This window comes from Myotis nattereri (assembly GCF_964212035.1).
Source record: "Myotis nattereri genome assembly, chromosome: 4".
Taxonomy (NCBI): domain Eukaryota; kingdom Metazoa; phylum Chordata; class Mammalia; order Chiroptera; family Vespertilionidae; genus Myotis; species Myotis nattereri.
The window spans coordinates 107,958,527-107,974,359 of NC_138079.1; positions in this window are offsets into that span (position 1 = coordinate 107,958,527).

Here is a 15,833-nt window from a genome sequence, read left to right on the forward strand (position 1 = left end):
AACATTTGAATGACTCTGTATGGCAGTGTTTCCAAAATTGATGTTCTGAACATCACTCTAAAATACTCTAATAGGTACATCGAGAAAAAAAAGACATTCAATGGTGAAATAAGTTTGGAAAATACTGCCTATTTTAACCATTATAATACACATTAACTATAAAGTCTCTAAAACCCTGCAAGTAAAGAAAAACATTTGACTTTGTTTAGCATGGTATTTTGCAACCATATTTGAGCATGACTCACTGTCCTGAGGCACTTCAAATAACATCCTTAAAGCGGTGCTGACTCCTCTGTATGCCAGTCTTGTCTCCTTGTACATTTAAGTTGTCATGATTTAACTACAAATATCTGTATTGTAATGAATTTCTTGTCCCTATATCTTGTGCCTTCATACAGTTTAAGATGACTTTAATAAAGCAGACCTGTCAGCTTGAAGAGAATGTAGGCCTTGAAGGTTTCTCTCCTGACAAATCAGTTTTCAGAAATGTTGAGCTAAGTCGAACTCCACTGTGAAAACACAACACCCATCTCCGCAAGCCATCCAGGCCTGGGATTGTCAGTAAAGTAGTAAGTAGATACATAAATAACTGGCCTTTCGATTTCAAAGGCAATTAATGTTTATTGTAGAGAATGTAAAACTAATGTGAGAAAAAAGGGAGATAAATCACCCGTCATCTCACAACTTAAAGGTAACCACCATCAACATGGGAGGAAGTAAAAGCAATGCGCTCTACCCATGGTCTCACCTTCCAACTTCAGTTACCTGCGGTCAACCATAGTCCAAAAATTATTAAATGGAAAATTCCAAAAATGAATAATCAATAGGTTCTGAGTAACGTGATAAAACCTCCAGCTGTCCCGCTCCGTCCCACCCTAGACGTGATCACCCCTTTGTCCTGCATGCCCACGCTGCGTGTGCTCCCCCCCAGTAGCCGGCTCAGTTATCAGATCCGCTGTCACCGTATCTCAATGCTTGTGTCCAAATGGCCCTTGTTTCACTTGATAACGCCACATTCCCACTCAACCCAGTGTGCTGTTATCATTGCTCTATTTTATTATTAGTTATTGTTGTTAATCTCTCACTGTGCCTAGTTTATTGATTAAACTTTACCAGAGATAATGTAGATATAGGAAAAACATAGTCTATAGGGCTCAGTAGTATCCATGCTTTCAGGCACCTGCTAGTAAAAACATACAATTGAAGTAAATATTTAATATTACTAATAATCAAAGAATTTTTCACTGAAATAATAGTGAAGACCATCTTTCACCTATAAAATTGGTAAAGATTAAAGAATGGTAACACCCCGAGTTTGCAAGACTATGATCAAGCACATGTTGCCCAGTGGTTGGGGATACGAAACTCCTGCCACAGTACTAGAGCACAACTTGGCAAATATCAAGAATTTTTAAAGATCATGTGGCTAAGTATTTTCATTTCAAGAAAACTAAGCTAAAGAAATAATCAGAAGTATGCAGAGAGATTTTTGCACAAGTACGTGCTTTGCTAAGTCATTGGTAGGGGGAGAATAATAGGCACAACTTGAAGGCACATTTTAAAGCTGCTTAAATACATTTGATGCACCCCCCACTCAGGAATACTAGGTACTTGTTAAAAATCATGTTGCAAAAGAAAAGTTAATAACGAGGAAAATGCTTGCAATATAGTGACAGCAATGAAGGTGAGGGACTGACTCCAGGAAACACTCAAAATGGCAGCCACCTTCAACAAGCTCACCTGCGGCTGCTGGAGGGAACAGTGCGACACGGGACACGGTTTGGGATTCCGGAGCCTGAGGTGTGGGCTGGCGAAGGCCCATGTGCACAGAAAGGGACAGGAACAGAGAGCAGCCCGGGGAACCACAGAGATTATGCCTTAAACTCTCCATCACTCTGAAAATTCTTTCTAAGCTCAGGGAATCTTCCACAGTGAGTGCCTCCTCCCCAAGCTAGAGACCTTGAGAACTCATTTTCCCAGCCTCCCTGGCAACTGCAACACAGTCATGTGACCTGGGCTCTGCCAATCATAGCGGTGACCTGGGATTTTAGTTTGGACTGGAGCAGCCTGAGGAAGCCATTCTGCTGGCAGCTGCTTTCTGAAGAGACTGCCTAGGGAGGCATGACGAGCAGGCTGCAGCCGCACACCGCGCCTGACACGCATGAAGCGCATGAACTTGGCTCCTGGCTGTGTAGTGTCCACGTTTGACTTGGGCGTCCTGCAGACAAACTGCGGAGCTACCTGAGGCTCTGCTAAGAACATCCTTTCTCTCTAGCTAAGGTGAGCTAGTTCAGTTGTTTGCCACCACGCACCTAGTCCGACCCGGGCTCTGTGGGGCTGCAGTGCCTGCTAGGTGCTCGGTGTCGGCAGACACTTGTCCCATTCAGCCCTTCTCTGTGCGCCTCTCCTGGGTCCGAAAGTGGAGCTGAGACTGGACCTCCAGATCTGTGAGAGCCCAAAACCCATCCCTACCCATGATCCAGTTTCTACTCCTCGGGACCCTCTGTCTTCTATCGATAGTGAGAGATGTGGACTAGAGAGATCTCCCAGTTTCTTTCCACTCTCGGAGGTAGCTGGTTCTCTGTCCTGGAGGGTTCCACCCTGTTGCTGCAGGAATCGCGGAAAGCCCTGCTGGGCATCTGACCAGGTGGCCATCCATCCAGCCCCTAAGCTGCTGGTGTAATGACACAGGCTGGTGGCTGCCGGTGACCAGGGCGTGGACCGCATGGCCACCAGTGTGGCCGGGACTGGACAGGCCCTAGGACTGCTCCCGGGAGCCCCAGCTCAGGCTCCCAGGAGGAAGCTGCTGCACGCCCGGCCGCCCCACCACTAGCAGCTTGGCCTCGCAAACGCTTCTCCGTGGGCTCCCAAGGGCTCTGACGGGACGTGGAGCCGTGGGCTCTGATGGACGCTTGCAGGGCCGCAGGGGAAGCCGCGCCCCCTCCCAGCTGTCACTGGCCCGGTGGCCGCAGCCCCAGGAGCGCCTCCTCCATCCCTGAAGAACCAGGACAGAGAGTGCGGGCCAGGGCTTGGGCGAGAAGACGCCTGCGCGGGGTTGTTGGCTTGGGGAGGAGCGGAGTCCTGAGGGCCCTGCATTTGAATAGTGTTTCTTATTCTGAACACGCTTTTCTCACTTTGTCTCGCAGCAGCCACGTGAGGAAGCGGGCGGTTATTATTACCCCGTTTTACAGACGGGGAGGCAAGAGACGGCGACCAGCCTGGGAGCCAGGCGTCCGGCTTCCAAGCCCAGACTAGCCGGTAGGCAGCAGGCGGTCGCCCCGGTGCAGGGTCCAGTGCAGGTGGCCGGGAGCAGCCGTGACAGCAGCCGGTTGCTCTGCGCAGAGGCGCCGGGCACATCCGCAGGGCCTGAGGCTACAGGGTGTTTGGTCTCTAAGACTCATTTTGGAAAAAACCTAAAGCTCCGGCTTTCCTCCATTGCAGTGGAGGGCTGGTTACAGACCAGAGCCAGGCAAACAGCAAACGCTGGAGGGCCCGGCTACGTGTTCGAGCAACCGCACCCCCCCCCCCTTCCTCCTGCCACCCCACCATTTCCGAGCTGCGTGCCCTGCTGTCCACACCGGTGGCAGCAGGAGCAGGGGGCTGCCCTGGGGCCACCACAGGAAAGGCATGTGCAGGGAGGAAGCCCGGGCTGAGGACTCCGAAGTGTTCAGTTTCATCCTCACCTTCGTAGCGGCTGTGGCTGCGAGTTTCTGGCTTTTACAGAGCACTTCGCCCGAGCTCAGGGGAAGCCCCAGAGGCGGGTGGATCCCGCCCTGACAGGTGAGTTACTGGGATGAGCAGCTGAGCAGCTTTCCTGTTTGGATTGTGAGCAAACCCACAGCCCCGCCACAGGCCACAGGCGGGGCAGCCTGGGTCCCTGCCCTGCACACTCAGGGCGCCGGGCTGCCCGCCCACTGGGTTGCTTCACTCCTGTGTGCCAGTGCCCAGCCGAGGCCTGAAGAGGCCCCATAGTTCCAGGAGCCTCCTTCCCTCCCGTGACCACCCCACCAAGAGCATTCCCTGGGAAGTGGCTGAACCGGAAAGAACAAGGACCCTGGAGAATCGGGGACCCAGCCGGCATCCTGGTGCGCAAAGTCCGGGGTCCCACCCAGCCTGGCGCTGGCAGCCCGGCCGCAGTGACTGAGTCGGATAACTGTGGGGACCCCACGCTTTTGCTTCGGGGGAGTTTATTACGGGAAGTGTCGCTGCAGGGGTTCCCTAGCTCCGTTGCCTTCGCCAGAAACAGCAACTACACATTATGGGGCCTATTGGGGTTTTTAAAAGAACTCTTGATTCTTTGTAGGTGGCAGGTAGAAACTTCTCTATGATATAAGAAGCAAGAAATGTCCCATTTCTTTATCCTTCTTAAAGCAAAGTAGTTATAGCTCTGAGCTTCTGAGTGCTAAAGGGGCCACATGACCAACATCACTCAGGACTGCATTCTCCCCCAATACCTGGTCGCATCTGAAACCCCAGGGCATTTATCTGCCACCGTTTGGCCTGCGCCTTCCCTGCAGGGAAGGCCACCAGGCTCTGCGGCCGTGCGCAAGCTCGGGAATCACGGAAATCACAGGGGACGCGGCAGCTTTGGCCGGTCACTGGGGGGCATTACCAGCTGCGCCGCTGGAAAGCCTGTAGTTGACATTGAGTCTGAAAGTGAGAACAGTTTGATGACCATGTCCTTCAGAGAGCTGGCACGGGGTCTCCGTGATGTCAGGAATACAAAGACCACTCACGGTTCTCCACTCACTCGAGACTCCTTCCCTGCCTCGCAGAAATCCTATACGTGCTGGTGTGTCTGTAGATCCTGCGTGTCTCTCGATAAGTGCATTGCTAAGTTCCCTAGAGGTTGCCACCGCCAAAGGGAAATGTCAGGTTCCTTTGTGTGTGAAGGAAGTTGTTCATGATAAAATTGAGATACTATCTGTGCTTCACGTGTTGTAGAGTTCCCCCTCAGCCCTACCTGCCTTAGTAGCCTTATTTCTCATTCTTCCCGGTGACCACAGGACTGTGTTCCATGCACGTCAAATGTGTGAATACTCTATTCTATTTTCTTGCTCCACGCTTTTATAGACGCCTTCCTCTCTGGCACTTCAGTGTCTACATTAACAGCACCTCTGCTGGACAGGGCAGGACCAAGGTGAGGACAGTGAGGCCCTCACTCTCAGGGTCACACGAGTGCCTCCTTAAATGCTGCGCCCTGGGGACCTCATTCGCCCTCCCCCACCCCTGCCCCACTCTTTATCGCCTCCCTGACTGACCCCAGTCCTCCCCCAAGAAGAGCTCCTTCATGCAAACCCTAAAGCTGCACTCGCTGCCCTTCCAGCACTAGCCTGCATTTTCTCAGTGGTGCAGTGCAGGCACCCCGCCTGGCCGCGCACGCCCGAAGAATACCAGTAAAGTAACCACCAACATCTCTGAGCACTTGCTTTGTGCAAGGCATGGGTTCTGCTTAGTCGACTTATTTAGCTCACGACAGCCTATATGGGTATCATTACACCAGTTTTATGGATGGAGAACAGACTAAAGGCAGTTAGATGCACTGCAGACTCACACCATGGGAAGTGGTACCAGATGGGATTTGAACCCGGGTCCTTCTGTCAGGCCCTCCCTGTGTGCATCCCTGAGAAACACGGCTCTTCTCGGGCATTAGACCAAATAGGAACCAAGCAGGAAAGGGCATTCTGGTTACGTTCTAAGCATCTCAGACAATCACTGCAAAGGGCAATATGGCTTTGTGAGATGGGGTCCCTGTGGCATATTGTCCTGCCGGGGGACAGTCCTAAATGCTGACTTCTCCACCAGGCCCTAAACACCCCAATGTTGGTGGGACAGAGGGTGCTGAGTGCTGGTCCCAATCCAGACTTTAAAAATAGGAAGTCTGGGGAAACCATCCAAATCCTTAAAGAAACCATAGACAACAAAATATCAGACATATCTTGTAGCAATATGTTTACCTATACATCTCCTAGGACAATGGAAACTAAGGAGAAAATACACAAATGGGACTGCATCAAAATAAAAAGCTTCTGCACAGCAAAAGAAACCATCAACAAAACGAAAAGGGAGCCCACTGCATGGGAGAACATATTTGTCAACGATATCTCTGACAAGGGTTTAATCTCCAATGTTATATCCGATAAGGATTTAATCTACAAAATTTATAGGGAACTCATACAACTTAACAAAAGGAAGATAAACAATCCAATCAAAAAATGGGCAAAAGACCTAAATAGACACTTCTCGAAAGTGAACATACAGAAAGCCAAGAGGCATAAGAACAGACTAAAGGCAGTTAGATGGGGTTTGAACCTGCTCAAAGTCACCAATCATCCAAGAGATGCAAATAAAAATGACAATGAGGTACCATCTCCCACCTGTCAGAATGGCTATCATCAACAAATCAACAAATGACAGGTGCTGGCGAGGATTTGGAGAAAAGGGAACACTCGTGTACTGCTGGTGGGAATGCAGATTGGTGCAACCTCTATAGAAAACAATATGGAGTTTCCTCAAAAAATTAAAAATGGAACTGCCATTTGACCCCACTTCTAGGAATATATCCCAAGAAATCAGAAACACCCATCAGAAAGGAAATATGCACCCATATGTTCATAGCAGCACAATTTACAATAGCAAAGATTTGGAAATAGCCTAAGTGCCCATCAGCAGATGAGTGGATTAAAAATTGTGGTACATCTACACAATGGAATACTACGCTGCTGTAAAAAAGAAGGAACTCCTACCATTTGAAACAGTGTGGACGGACCCGGAGAGCATTATGCTAAGCGAAATAAGCCGGTTGGAGAAAGATAAATATCACGTGATCTCACTCATTTGTGGAAGATAATGAACAACATAAACTGATGGAGGTGGGGGGAAATAGATCCAGAGACATCGAACAGACTGTCAAACCTCAGAGGGAAGGCCGTGGGGGGCCTTGGGGGGGATGGGGAGTGGTGGAGAGATCAACCAAAGAACTTGTATGCATATGGCCATAACCCATGGACACAGACAATAGGGGGTGCAGGCCTGGAGTGGGGGTTGGGGGCAAGCTGGGAGAGGTCAATGGGGGGGAAGGGGACATATGTAATACTTTCAACAATAAAGTATTTAAAAATAAATAAAATACACATTACACAATAAATAAATAATAAAACCAGGAAGCCTGTGCGATGCTTTGGGAGGCGCTGACCAAGGACCTTTGTCACCCAAAGGGATCTGAGCCCTACCTATCACTCAGAGGCAGAGAAGTTGCGCATCGTTGGAACTGGATCGTTTTCAGTCAGAGGTTATGGAGACACTGTGTCTCCTCCATCAGCCAGTCCGCCGCGTCGAGGGACAAGCTCCAAGGGCCCAGCCATGGCCTCACATCCCGTAGTCAGTCCCCAGGCAAGACAGCCACATGGCACCTCCGTGTTCTCCGCCGTTCAGCGTGTGAGTGAAAAAACGGGTAGCCAAGTTCTAGGCTGAAAAATACTCTTTTCCCCTGGGCCAGCGGAAATTGGCCCAGGCTAGGAGTCCCCAACCCCAAGGCTATGAACACGTGTGAGCTGGGCTGCGGGGACCAGGACACACTCTCCCTCATGCTGCGGTGCTCACACCTTCTTACCATCTGTGCTCATCAAGCGTTTGCTTCCTGGGCCCTGCAGACTCTGGGGAGACTGCCCCTCCTTTCCCCCGGCAGTGGTTCCCGGACGGGGATGGGCTCTCCTGCCAGCATCTGTCATACGCAAACCAACTGCTCTAGAGCTCACCCGGCCACCTCCTTCCACAGGACTCTCCACTCTGGGCTACATTCCCCTCCACAAGTCCCCACAGCCCTTACCAGACAAGGGGGACCCCACTCTGGCCTGAGCCCCTGAAATGATTCATGCTGGCCAATCCTGAACCTGCCTCCCGCCTCACCTTGCCTTGGCCTGTGGACACCACATGGCAATAAAGGTTCTCGCCCAGCTTCCCCACTCCCTCTGCGTCCTGACCAGCCTCTGCTCCCCCATGCTCCCAACACGGCACCCTCCTAGCAACAAAGGCTTCAACAACAGCTGTCGCTGATCTGTTATCTGAATAGTAATAAACAGAGCCTACATTTTAAAACACTTGCCCATCCGCAGGGAGCAAGCCCCCCTCACATCCAGCTGGTAGTTGCCAGATGAGAACCGACATCACAGACATTCTGAAGATTCCGGAGAAGCCAGAAACCTGGATTCTTTCATCCCCAGAAGTTTCCGTGTTAATAAGTAATTCAAACTTAAAATACTGCGTGTCACGCACTCACCCAAGCATTAGAAAGCCGAGGAAAACAAAAACGGGGGAACGGAAGAGCCAGGCCCAGTAGCTCAGCATGTGAAACATGGTTTTCCATCCTTACCCCGGGGCCCGTCCAGGCTCAACAGCTAGTTAGACCTGAGCAACCATCTCTTGATCCTTGCAAAAGGAACTCGTTTTCCAGCGTTCCTACACTGCCTCTCAGTAAGACATACACTTTACAGGCCAGCAGGTGTCGCCACCCTAAAATACAGGGTCTCCCTCCCTGTCTGGGGCACAGGGACATCCCTGCCCGGTTCCGTCCCACTTCGTTGTGTTATGATGTTGCTCGCTGTGCGCTGTAAGGATTGCACTTATGTAGCGATTAGTGCTACCAATCCATCATATTACAAATGAGGAAACTGCGATTCACAGGGTAACGGGGCCTGTCCAACATCACAGGTGCAGGGCAGAGCCAAGCTAGAACGATCAAGTCAAGACCACTCCCGGATGTACTTATACCCCTGGATCTATAGTGTACACATGTGTTAGTGCTGGAATTGTTAGGATTCGCACACACATTTTTACGGGAATCTGTGCACAACTGAGATGGCTGGGCAGTTTCTGGAAGGATCTTCTCCCGCCTGATGCCTGAGCTTGAAGTCCACAAAGAGCGCTAAGCTGATCCCAGGAGGACAGACGGCAACCGCGGTGCATTCCTGTCCTCTCTGACCTCGGCCGTGTGACCACAGAGCACGAAGGAGGCTCCTCGTGGTGCATGAAGAGCGCAGCCTGGAGTGGGAGAAGCCGTGGGAGAGCCGGGAAGCCGGACTCTGCCTGAGCAGCCCGAGCAGATCCCCTGCCTTCCCCCAAACCTCTAACCGGCCTGCTCCCCCCCCCCTCGCCTCCGGCCCCCGGCCCCAGTCACTTAGGAAGACCATTATGGTCCCACTGTGAAAACTGAACGTCTGTCCTCAGTTATTAAACGGGAGAAGGCACAGTCTCCGTAGACGAGAAGAACTGCACATTTTGTTTTCATCACTCTCCCACTTAGTTACGATGCGAAATTTTAAACTCGACTTCTCATTTTCCAAACACTGCCTTTTTACCATGGGAATCTTTCAAACTTTATTCACATCTGCATGCTGTTAGCTGACAACAATTATGTATCTCCACTCCGTGTGCTATTGCTCCCGTCACTTCCTGCCAGTCCATTTAGGCCTCCAATTTCCTCTGCTAAGATTTACTTTCTTTAATTCATCCAGACATTAGATGGATAAATTCTTTGTGGAGTCTGTTTATTGGTTTGCTTTTAATAAAATGCATCCAAGGCCTTGCATATCCGGGAATTATCTTTCTATTGTGTTCAAATTTGAACAAGAATTTTACTTTTGAGTTCAAATTTTTCTCCTCAAAACTCTGTATGTGGAGGGGTCTCCGGGGCATACTGTAAAGGGAAAAAGCAAGTTGGAGAAATGTGTGTATTCCATACTACCATTTACCTGAGAAAAGGGAGCTACAGCCACACACGCCCAGCTGGCATGGCTCAGTGTTTGAGCACCAATCTATGAACCAGGAGGTCATGATTCGATTTCCGGTCAGGGCACATGCCCGGGTTGTGGGCTCGATCCCCAGTACGGGGGCATGCAGGAGGCAGCCGATCAATAATTCTCTCTCATTATTGATGTTGCTACTTCCTCTCTCTCTCCCTTCCTCTCTGAAATCAATAAAAATATATTTAAAAACCACACACCTGTTTAATGAACACATAGATTTTCATTAATGTATGTCAGATCCCTGTATGTTATGATATATTAATTTGTGCTAACTGACATGTGCAATTATGTTACTAGAGGCCTGATGCACAAAATTCGTGCAAGCATAGGCCTTCCTTCCCCCCGCTGCAGGTACTGGCTTCCCTCTAGCACCCGGGACCCAGGCTTCCCTCGCAGCCCGGGCTTCATCCAGAAGTACGTCTGGAAGGACGTCCAGTCTAATTAGCTTTTTTTTATTATAGATTATGCTTTTATTATTATAGATTATATGTTGTGTTGCAAAAAGTAGAGGAAACCTTAACACAAATGAGAAAAGGCCAGAAATATGTTGGAGGAATCAGGGAGGGAAAATAAAAGTCTTTGAATAGACCTTGTATTATAAATCTGCCCTGGAAGCTATGCTAATATTTTACATAATCATGAGGCATAAATAAATAAACAAATATGCAATCCCCAGACTCCAAAAGTAAAGGTAAACAAATGAACCACATGTGCACTCACTCGCTGACCCAATGTCACCCGTGTGGAGTAGTCCACGTGACTCTACACCCAGCTCTGTGGCCGCATCCCACCCCTCAAACTCGTCATCTCAGTTCAGCTTCCCCGTGGGGGGGCAGAGTGGAGCCCCACCTCCCCTGAGCCCACCCGCCATGCAAATGGTTCACCTGAAATTCCTACTTTGATGTCAATGGAATAAAACAGCAGAAACCACTTGGCTTCCCTTTCATTCTCCAGACCACGGTCTCTGCCTGGGCATTGCCATGCGAGGCTGACTTCACTGCCTGAAAGACACAGCTTACAGCCCGAGGGGTCCTTTCTGGACCCCCTGGCCCGTGAATATTCATCCTGCGGAGGGAGGACGCAGAGAAGGCTGGGTCCAGGGCCTGCCTTCGGAGCTAACTATTCGATAGTAACTCGGAGGCCGCCTCGGTGCCTGGGGGGGATGTTTCTGGAGCCTCAAATCCCTAGAGAAAAACAGTTGCTCCAACTGCACAGCCCTTTTTGCTGACCCACTGAATGGCTGCTGCTGCCGTGTCAGGGCCAGCCTTAAGGTGATATGATAGATGCCAAGCAAGTAATCCATCAACCACTGGCCTGCGCCCCGTCCATCAGTTGGGCATTGTGTGGGCTAATTAGGTGATGAAATGTGATGAATGTGTAGTAAACTCAGCCTCTCCCCGAAGCTCCCACGGGGCCTTTCCCATTTTCTAGCTGACCTTTAGAGCTCGGCTTTATTGTGGGAGAATGCAATTAAATCAATTTGTCAGATATTTGCATTAGTCTGGCTCGTTCAGAATCCAATTACTCAGTGTCGCTTTACTGCCCTTCGGAGGCCTGTGCACGGGCTGGTTTTCAAGTGGATGAGGGCAGAGATGGGTGTCGGAATTCAAGCCTTTGCACGCCTCCCTCGGAGGCATTAGCCTGCGTCCCCTGGGCCCAGGCCCATCCCCTCCCAGGTCTCAGGAGACACAATGAGCTTCCATTCTGACTCTGCCGTTTACTGAGCAGGCGACTTGCTCATCCCCACGGGGATGCTGAACTGAGATCCCGGGTTTGAGGAGTGGGATGCAGTCACAGAAATTTGTTATTTCACCTGTGCGAGCCTCGGTTTCCCGTCTGCCAAGTGGCATCACTTCACTGTGCGCTTGCCCGCATAGACCCTGAGAGCAGGATTTGCGTTCGAGCAGCTGAGTGGGGAGGGACAGGGGTGGGAGAAGCAAATGCGAGGCCCGATAGTGGGCAGGTCATCACCGGGCAGCCGGGGCTAGTCCCTCGGGGACTCCCGGGAGGTGGGCTAGAACACTCACCAGAGCTGCCCCCACCGCCGGAGAGCTGCAGGGCGTCCGCTCTGGCCCGTCAGGCCGCCTGAGCAGCAGCGGCCCCTGGGGTCACAGAGAGCCTGGAGGCGAGGGTCACAGACGTCCTAGTGAGAAGCCTGAGGACAGGGGCGCATGGGGGAGCAGCAGGGCACCGTGGCAGGGACAGCTGCACAGTGAAGTCACAGAGCAGGAAGCGTGCGAGCCTGCGCTCTGTGCCGGGCACATAGGAGAGCGCCGGCAGCGACAGCTGGTGCCTCGGGAAATGCACAGATGCAGGCCCGGAGCTCTCCTCTGCACGGTCTGACCGTCTGACCGTCTGACCGTGATCCTGAGCGTGCGGCCAAGGGAAAGCCTGCCTGCGTGCCTTCCTGGGAGGCCACAGGGGACATCCCGGAAGCCTTTGGGGCGGGGACGTTCCGCCTGGGTTTGGAGGATGAGCCGGTGCTCACAGGCACACAGGGCAGTCAGGCATCCTCGGCAGGAGCGGCGTGTGCTAGGACACAGGACATGTCGGTGGCCTGCTCATCGTTAAGAATGGCTGCAGTGGAGAATGAGAGGGCACTTTCAGTCCTGGGGCCAAAATTCAAGCCAGGAGAGAGACTCTGTCACTCCAGGGCTTACAGTTCCCTAGAAGCTACAAGGAGGCACTGCATCTGTCAGTGTGACACTTGTCATAGACTCTTGGGTGACACACAAAGGAACCACTTATAACAGAAATACATGGGTGGTGAGCATGGGTGCCAAAGGTCCACGCACAGGGCCGAGAGAAGCCGAAGGGGTGTTTGGGGTGGAGTGCCCACTGAGCCAGCATGGTACGTGGCTTTCAAAGAGGGGAGGGCTATCGAACTTAGATTGCATGAGAGGCTTGGCGCGGGGTCCGGGCAGGGAGAGGGACAGCCACGCGCGTCCGTCTGAGCAGCTCAGGACGTCGCTAATCCATTTTAGATGGCACATCTGTTGAAAGAGCACTGGTCACACTGGGACAAGCCCAGGGAGAGGGACAGGATGTGAGTCTAAAACCACGTGGGGTGTGACGTGTTGAAAGAGCAGAGTGGGTGAGCTGCAGAGGGCGGCCCGGGGAATGCCTGTGCGCTGGCGTCTGGCGTGGGGAAGAGGTGACATTTACCCTGTGTGGCTCCAGAGGATGCAAATGCCAACTCTGGGGAAACATGTTTCAAGCTGGGGGGTGGAGGAGAGGGAGAAGCCGTCCCACACTGAGCGGCCAGCTGGGAGGGAGGCAGGTCTCGCTCCTGGGGAGCGGCCAGCAGGAAGAGGGAGGAATGCCTGTCTGGCAGTTAGTGTGGGGACCTTAAGGACTGGAACTAACCTTCAACAACATCCTGGGATGTGAGGGCAGGGATCCTCTCCAGGTGTGACCTAGAGGAGGCGCCCTGCAAAGGGGGCATTTTTCAGGGCACACCACCAAGATGCCTTTCCTAGTGGCCGGAACCAGAAGGCAGCGTCCCCTGTGACCCGCTGCAAAGGGGCTGGGTGAGGGGCATAAGAAAACACATCACTGGAGTTTCTTCTTTCTGTGTAAAGGAAGCAATAGGCGTGGACTGCCCGCTGGCCCCAGGCTCGCGCAATAACGTTAGCGTAGCCGTGGAGAGGCTAACCTAGTGAGTGTCCATGTCGTTCTTGTTTAATCCTATCTAATTCTCAGAGCTCTCTGAGCGTGGTCACTTTACCAGATGAATGCTTTTTGCTGTGAGCAGCATTCTTTGCTTTTTTATTTTAAAGTAGTCTCTGAACATTGGCGTAGAGACAGTTACATAAAACTCCTTTTGGAGAAAGAAAGTCATTCCCACTTAGCGTCTGAGCTAAGAACCATTGTTTCCTTCAGAAAACACAAGACACTTCCTGGGAAACATCATAAGACATCGCTCTGGAAAGAGTGATTCAGGCAATTACAGTGGACGCGCTTCTGGTTACAGGTGTGTAGGCTGCTCAGCATCCCCGCAGACCCACCTGTCAGAGCATTCTGCTCCCTGGCTCAGACCCTGGAGGTCATCATTTTCCCGAATCATGATTCACGATCACCCGGTTACTTCAAGCTCATGCTTCACCCATGTGGCTGATCTTCTGGATAACCACCCCCCCCCAAAAAAAAGGGTGCATCTACTGCCAGTCCCAACTCCTCACCCTCGGGACTGTCTGCCTGAAATGCCCATGAATCCACCGGCATCCCACCTCTTTGTTGGGGATCAGAACACTCCCTAACACATTCTCTTTGCCAAGTTGATCTGCATTTCCAGGCACCAACCTCAGCAGTGCCAGGGGAAGCTCCTCACAGCCCCACCCATGACACCCAAACATGGGCCCCGCATGCTCTGCCTGCGGCCTGTTGTTCCACACTGGAGAGGCAGCAAGGAGCAAATGGGTCTGAATCAAGGTTCCTTCTGTTATCTCAAAGCAGAAAAGGAAATGAGAAGAATACAGGGCCATGTGCAGGGGCTTGGAACTGAGGGTCAGAGAGAGATCACAGCCAAGCCTCCCAGCAAGAGCCTGAAGCAGGACCTGGAGAAAAGCCAGGAACCTGCAGGCAGCCCTCTATCTATCTATCTATCTATCTATCTATCTATCTATCTCTATCTCTGTCTCTATCTCTCTCCTCCCCTCCACCCTCCTGTCTCCCTACCTTCCTCCTCTTCCTTTCTCACTCCCTTTCTGGGACCAGATGGCCTTTCATTTCTGCTTCATCGCATCCATGTTATTCCCTCTCTCAGACTAGCTTTGGCTGACTTGGGGAGAAAAGAGCCAAATGTGGCTGCCCCATAGTCTCCACATTTGCATAATCTTGTTTCAAAACAGCCAGCAGAAAATAAATCACATTTCTAAACCCAATTCTAAGTTCCTGGGAGAAAGAACGCGCCGGCCCATTTAGCATCCCCTCTCCGTTTAGGGCCAGGGGTCCAGCCTGGTTCAGTCAGCTGTGGCCAGGGGCAGGCACACGGATTCCCTCCCTGTGCTGTGGGGCAGAAGTTCTCAAGGAAGAGGGATGGGGCAGGGGCTTTATCCTCCAACCTTATATTTTAATCAGGTGATCTTGGAAGACCCGCTCCCACTTTGGGCCAATACTCTGAGATGCCTTCATTTATTGGCGAACCTTATTTCAGTCTCACTCCTGGAGAAACAGCCTCGTGGAGGAGAGCAGACCCGTAGAGCGACGCCTCTGTATGGGCACCTTCCCAATGGCAGATGCCCACCTCGCAGGGTGAACGGCAAAGGAGGAAGCCAGGGGAGGGCAGGAGAGGAGCCTCGGTAAACACACCTGGAGTCTTAAACAGTAGGTTGGTTGGTTTAATTTCACTAAAGTTTACAGAATCTAGGAAGTTAGTTTCCATCAAGAACGTGAGTTAGACAAAGGCCCAGATACATGTACAAGTCTCAAAGGAGGCAGGATAGAAAAAAGATACTTTCATGTGCTATCCAATATTAATTTCTCAAGTGCACTAGTGTCTTCAGAAACACAGACGGAGCCCAACATAAATACGTCTTCCTCTAGCCAGGTGAATTTTGGATTTACTTTCCATTTTTTTCACATTTTTTGTTATATATGTTTGGGGAATGCCAGGGTGTAAAATGCGTCCGCTAATTAATCAAGAGATGAGGTGGTAATGGAATTAAGAACAGAATCAGACAAATCTAGGTTCCAATCCCACAATTTAGTTGTACTAATGTTTTTGAATCTCAGTTTTCAACATTTACAAAATGGGGGTAATAGAAAGTTCACTTCAAAGTGTTATTCTAGAGAGTAAGTGGGGTGGTGAGTAGGAAGAGGTGGCCCCCATCTGGTAACTAGTGCTGAGTGAATGATGCCCTTTTACTTTGTTGCTCTTATTTGGAAGAGCCACTGTACTGCACAGAGTGACAGAATGGCCCACGGTCTGAGCCTACTTCGATCCGAGCTTCCTCCAGGCCTCCCATAACCCCTAACTCCCTCCTTATATTTCCATCTCAAGATCTAGGACCTGAAGCCTAACCTCTTGCT